Raw genomic sequence first — 6,000 nt, 5'->3', positions numbered from 1 at the left:
CTTGCTACTTCCGGCTTATGCAAGCGTATCTTTAAAGTGATCGTGCTTGCTTATAAATTGACGAATTTCGTTCAAACAAGTACCCTTGGATTTTTAGTACATTTGTTTTCAAATAGTTGGTGTCTAATACATTTTATAACTATACTGGTTAACAAAACAGTTTAGTTATTTGACTTTACATTATTTCAACTGACGGCCTTTTGTCAATATTAAAGAAAATAATATAATATTTTTTTCTCCTATGTATTTAAACCTATGTTCCAAATTTGGTATATTTAGCTTAGCTAGTTTTAGTGATAATATTTTTTATGAAACATACAAAATGGCGGCAAAAAGCTAAAGACGGTCGAGACATTTCTCGACCTATGTTTGTAGGAAATTTATTATTTAAAATGTTGAGTACTATCAGCCACAAGGGTCTGTGACACCCTTTTGTGAACACTCTTTATATATACACTTATATTTTATATTGGGCTTTCTAATCCTACTTCGGCCAAAAGGTTTATACTTGCGGCTCTAGTAATCTACATCCGGTCTCACTTATCTACAATGACATACTCTGAGTTTGCCTTGTAGTACCGATAAAGAAAATATATTGCTTTGTACGTGTAAGAGCACTTCTGGTTAGAGTGAATTATATTTATGACGCCAAAGTTGATTTTGCCTTGTTCTTGCTCAATATGTATGCCTGCTTATGTCAAAAGACAACTAAGATGCGTTTAATAACAGTTTTTAAATTTATAGTAAGGGTTAGAAAGTAACTTGATCTGCAGCTCATTACTGATCAAGTATCAATTGTACAGTTAAAAGTACAATTTGACTCAAAAATTTTTTTTTCTTACATGGGTATTTTCTTACTATGTGCTCAATAACGGTTACAGATAAGGTTTAAATAAGTAGTAATGTTACTAACAAGCTTACTGTATGTTTTCGTACTGTAAATGGAAAAAATTTATAATAGTGGATTAATTAATTAAACGTGTGTTTATGCTATCACAGAACAGTGTTTACACGGAATACGATTGATTACAAAAAGGGCCTTTTCAACTAATATTCAGCAAATTTAGAGAGTAATATGGGAGTTTTCCATACATTAGAGACCAGTGGGGCGTGAACCGGAGGGATTTCCAAAACAAAAATAGGCCTATATTCATACCAGGAGCCCTAAGAATTTCCATATAAAATTTCAGTACAATCGATTGAATAGTCTACGCACGAACAAAGTCACTTTCCAATTTATAATATTGTGAGATTTGGATTAACAAATCATCGATTTATTATTCTAGTCTTTTTACAGTAATTTTTAAGCTACTTATATTTACTCGAGTCCATTTATATAAATATAGTTCTTTTCTTTTGTCAATTTTATTTTACTTGAGCTCGGTACACTTGTACTAAGTGCCTATCTTCCTCATACCTGTGCTTTCTTGCAACTGCTTCCGTATCTCTGAGATGAACGAGACCTTTCTCGTGGGAAGTTGCAGATCGTGGTGACCTCTTCCGATGATCCGTGTATAGTATAAGAATTCGGTAGACACTTTGAACAAGTTCAGGTTGTAACGAAATAGAAATATTGTTTTAATCCGTGGGACTATAATTTATTATACTCTTATATGTAGATATTTACGCACTTTCAACTGTTGTAACGTGTTATCATGTAAAAGTTAAAGTATATGCCAGGTACAATTATTGATGGTAAATCACTTTGTGAAATTAAATAGTAACTTTTAATTATTGGATATTTAATTAGAATTAATTATTCAAATATTTATTGCTCTTCTATACGGAGAAGTTCATCCATGGAAAGAATTTTTTGACGGTGGAAGGATTGTTGAAGGAAACAGGATTTTTCCGGACATTTACCATCATTTAGTAAAACAATAATCAGTAACACTACGTTTTCAGATATGCAATTTGATGCATGTTTAGAGTTAGTTGGCACACAACATGGTGGTTGTGAAACGTGTCACAACGCTCTGTTATGATTTGTTTCTTTCACCATAGTTTTTAATTATGTGTTAGATTAGTTATTTACCTGAAGAAGAGATGAGATTGCAGATTTAGAAACGTAGTAGGGACGTAGTGTTACTGATTGTTTTGCATCACTGAACGATGGAAAACGTCCGGAAAATCCTGTTTCCTTCAGCAAAGAAGGACCAAAGGATATCCACATTTATTTCACCTACGCGGTATTATTCTGTGATTGATTTTATAGAACTGGACTATCGGAACATATGTTATTTGAATATAACCAAGGGAGAGCTGAAAACGTCAGTAAATATTCAAGTTATTGCCTCTTGGGTCACAAGAATTTCGATGAATGGGCTTGAACCTATGGGTCACAGTGGAAAACCCTATGTTCTTGGAAAAGACGACCTTCTTCTCATTAGGCGGCCGTTCGGCCCGCGCGCATGGATCCCTTGGCCAATCTATAGATGCGGAGGGGTTATGGGTTTAATTACGCGATTTCATTGACTTTTGTGTAGAAATTCTTCTATTGTTTAGAATAGAGATTGGTGTGCCGGGACTGAAGTGACCTGTTAGCAAACTAAATTTGATGACTGTGAAATAATACGCAACATTTGTCTCTGATCCCTTACATATAAGTCAACCCAAGTCGCTCTCCTGCAGAACCCATTCTTCACAAGAAGATTGACTCGACTGTTCAAGTCCTAGAGGCTTTAGCGATGTCGTAGCTGATAGAGATCTGATGCTTGCTCTATGAACGGTGGGGTTTTTGTCGTTTTCGTGTAGCGATGCAACATCAAGGAATCCGGCTCCTGTAAAAAAAGGATAGGACCGCTTACAAGCTCCTGCTTTCTCTGTAGTAGTATAGTTTCCTAGCATCCAATATGGTTATTGACCACAAGCTTTAACACATACGGTTAGTGACAGTTTATGATGGACTAAACATAGAAAATTTTATCCAGTTTTGTAATCAAACACATCGCCTGTCAATGGCAAGGCATCAGAAGTCGTTAAAGGTTTTTATCTCAGCTGTGCGAGAGACTGGGCGTGTGTTACGCCTATACTTATTGAAGTTAAAAACAGCACAATTAATTTTAGTTGCTGCTGGTCGAGCTAAGCGTTTTATTTTTTAAGTACTCCAGATGGCTTAATTCTAAAATCAAATAAAAAATACGATAATATTACGTTACTATTTCACAACGATAAACACATATGACAATGGTATATAGCGATAAAATAGGAAGTTTCATTAGTATCAATAATTGTATAGGATATATTGATGTGGCATTTGATCAAATGCTACTAGACTTTGATCAAATGGTTTAGAGTTTGTACAAAGCGATCAATGAAACATCCTGAGACAAGTCACGGAACTGTATGCAGTATCTGAATACCTGAGCTCGTGCTCTACGTGCAGTTTCACAAATTATTCCAGAGGTTTTGATAAGTACAAGCAACACCAGGCTTCTCGTTATAAAGGTCATAGGAATGCATGTCCACACTGCACCAACTTTACGTTTAGAGGTGTTGGGAAAATTCTCAGGGCCAATGTCTAAATAAGTACTTACCTAGGCTTAGCAAATACATATCACGCGATATCACAAAGTTCAGTCATGTTGTTTGATGCTCCATAAGAAATCAACACAACAGTATGATTGCATCTTTAAATGAATGGCAAACACAAGGCGATAAGATAAATCATACTTATATATAGTAATAGATTTCATGAGAACTGGGACTGTTTGTATGGCCACGTGGCAAGAAAAGACTTTACGAGACTCTTCTACACCATTTGAAAGACAATAGAGGCACTACACTTCCAATAAATTCAACTGGAATTGCAAATCTCTTTATCTGTAGAAGCAAGTAATACTCATCTTCCTTTTGTATTAGGGCAAAGATAAAATTGGCCTTTGAAATTACTCAAATGACTACCAAATCCTGAAGTCAAAACTAGCAAAACTTTTACGTGCTTTTCAGAACCTTTTTTTAACTACGGACAAGGTTGGCATTAGCTCGTGCCAAAATATTAGAAGACGTAACAGTAAAAATCCTTGGCGGTGGAAACAAGGCGAACAACATTTCTACTTTTCTTCACAATGAATTTTGTGAATATGGAAGTGTACATGACTAAAAGAACGCGTACAAATATAAAACATTACATCTAATTTACATCCCAGTTTTAATTCACCTCTTATTACCTTTCAGCGAGTTGTGATTTTTGACCAGCTATACATGGAGGAATAGTATTGTTACAGAATATTGTGAACACCCGTATACTTTGCAATTTTGAGGTTGATCATCTGGATTTTATAAGAAAAGTAAATTTAGCTGATCTCTGTATGAACCTGCAGGATTATGATTAGCTGTAGCAGATAACCGCAGTATTTGTGGTGATCAACATTTTGTCAAACCCCTTTAAATTTCCTTCGAGATTAGTCGGAAATAAGCAAGTAGAAGTTATGACAACTGAAATATTGTGGAATTATATTTACTCAATATCTTGAAAACCATTCGATGTAAAAAAATAAGACAAAATGTCAAAAATGTGTAGGAAATGGTATAATTATTCCAGAACACTTATTTATCCTTTAGTTTCAAAAAATGACAGAGGTGATTTTTTTAGTTTGAATGGCTGCCATAATGGAACAAAAAGAAAAACTTAGATGACAAATAAACTTATTTGAGATGTTTATAAAGTAAATTTTTGTAACAAGTTTGATGTTGTTACTTTTCTATCACCAACTTTTGGCGAACAAAAGTTCTAGCTTCATGCTTCACTAAAAATCGCTTCAGATACAAAACACTATTAATTCAAACTATTTTAAAAATTGTATAAGCATCCTATAAACTTTTAAAAATTTCTATAGGTTTATAATTAAAGTAGTTGTGACATTTTTAAGTTGAATGGCTGCCATATTGAAACGAAGTGGTGTACCAAGCTGGGCAACGAACTTACGTATTTACAAGATCAACTGAACTTCAACTACAAGTACTAAATGTTCTGACAACTTACCTAAAACCAAAAATGTATCTAAATTTAAAATAATTGCATCTTTCACTTAAGGACATTCGAAATTTAGTAATGTTGCCATCTGATAGATCAAATAATACTAATTTATTAAATCGTGTAGATTACATAGCAGAATGTGAAAAACATCTGAGTGATACTTGTAAATATCAGCTCCTCAAAGATCCTACACAAAACTTTAACAATGAAATGCAAGACATACTATAAAAAATGGACAAGGTTTATCTTTAGATGCTAGGTTGCTATCCTCACTAAAAAATCAACAAAAACACTAGACTTCTATACACTCCCTAAAATACATAAACCTATCTGGCTACCCACCCCAGGCGACCTATAGGAGTAACAACAAAGCAGTTACCAGCATTACTCGAAGATACAAATAATTTTATCTTAAACTTAAATAAATTACACAACCGTTGCCACCAGAGGCACTTTATGTTACAATCGGTCTTTTTATACCAATTGTATTATTACTTTAATTGAAATGGTACTGACAATGAATAATTTTAAATATAGGAATAATAATTTCTTGTAAATGAAAAGAATTAAGAAACAAGGTTTATTGAACATTTGCCATCGTTCAGTGACACAATACAATCAATAAAATTACGTTTCGAGATCTGCACTATAGACCTAAATTTTATTCAAGCATTAGTTTAGTCATTTACCTGAAGGAGGGATCAGATTGCAGATCTCAAAACGTAGTGTGACTGATTGTATTGCATTACTGAACGAAGGCAAATGTCGAGGAAAAAATCTTTTTAAATTTACAATCCTTCCATCGCCAAAAACAAACTTCCTTACTATAAATTTAAAGACCCATCTTAGTTGCCTTTTGACAAAAGTAGGCTTTTCAGACCTATGGATGTCTATCTATTTTCTTAATTAAAAACAAAATCAACCACAAAATCGAACCACAAGTACTCATACATGTGCAAAGTCTATAAAATTGGGTGCTAAACCGCGGGTAACTATATATGTATTTTTTTTATCAATACAAA

The sequence above is a fragment of the Homalodisca vitripennis genome, chromosome 3 (assembly GCF_021130785.1).
Source record: "Homalodisca vitripennis isolate AUS2020 chromosome 3, UT_GWSS_2.1, whole genome shotgun sequence".
NCBI lineage: Eukaryota > Metazoa > Arthropoda > Insecta > Hemiptera > Cicadellidae > Homalodisca > Homalodisca vitripennis.
This window is presented reverse-complemented; position numbering follows the sequence as displayed.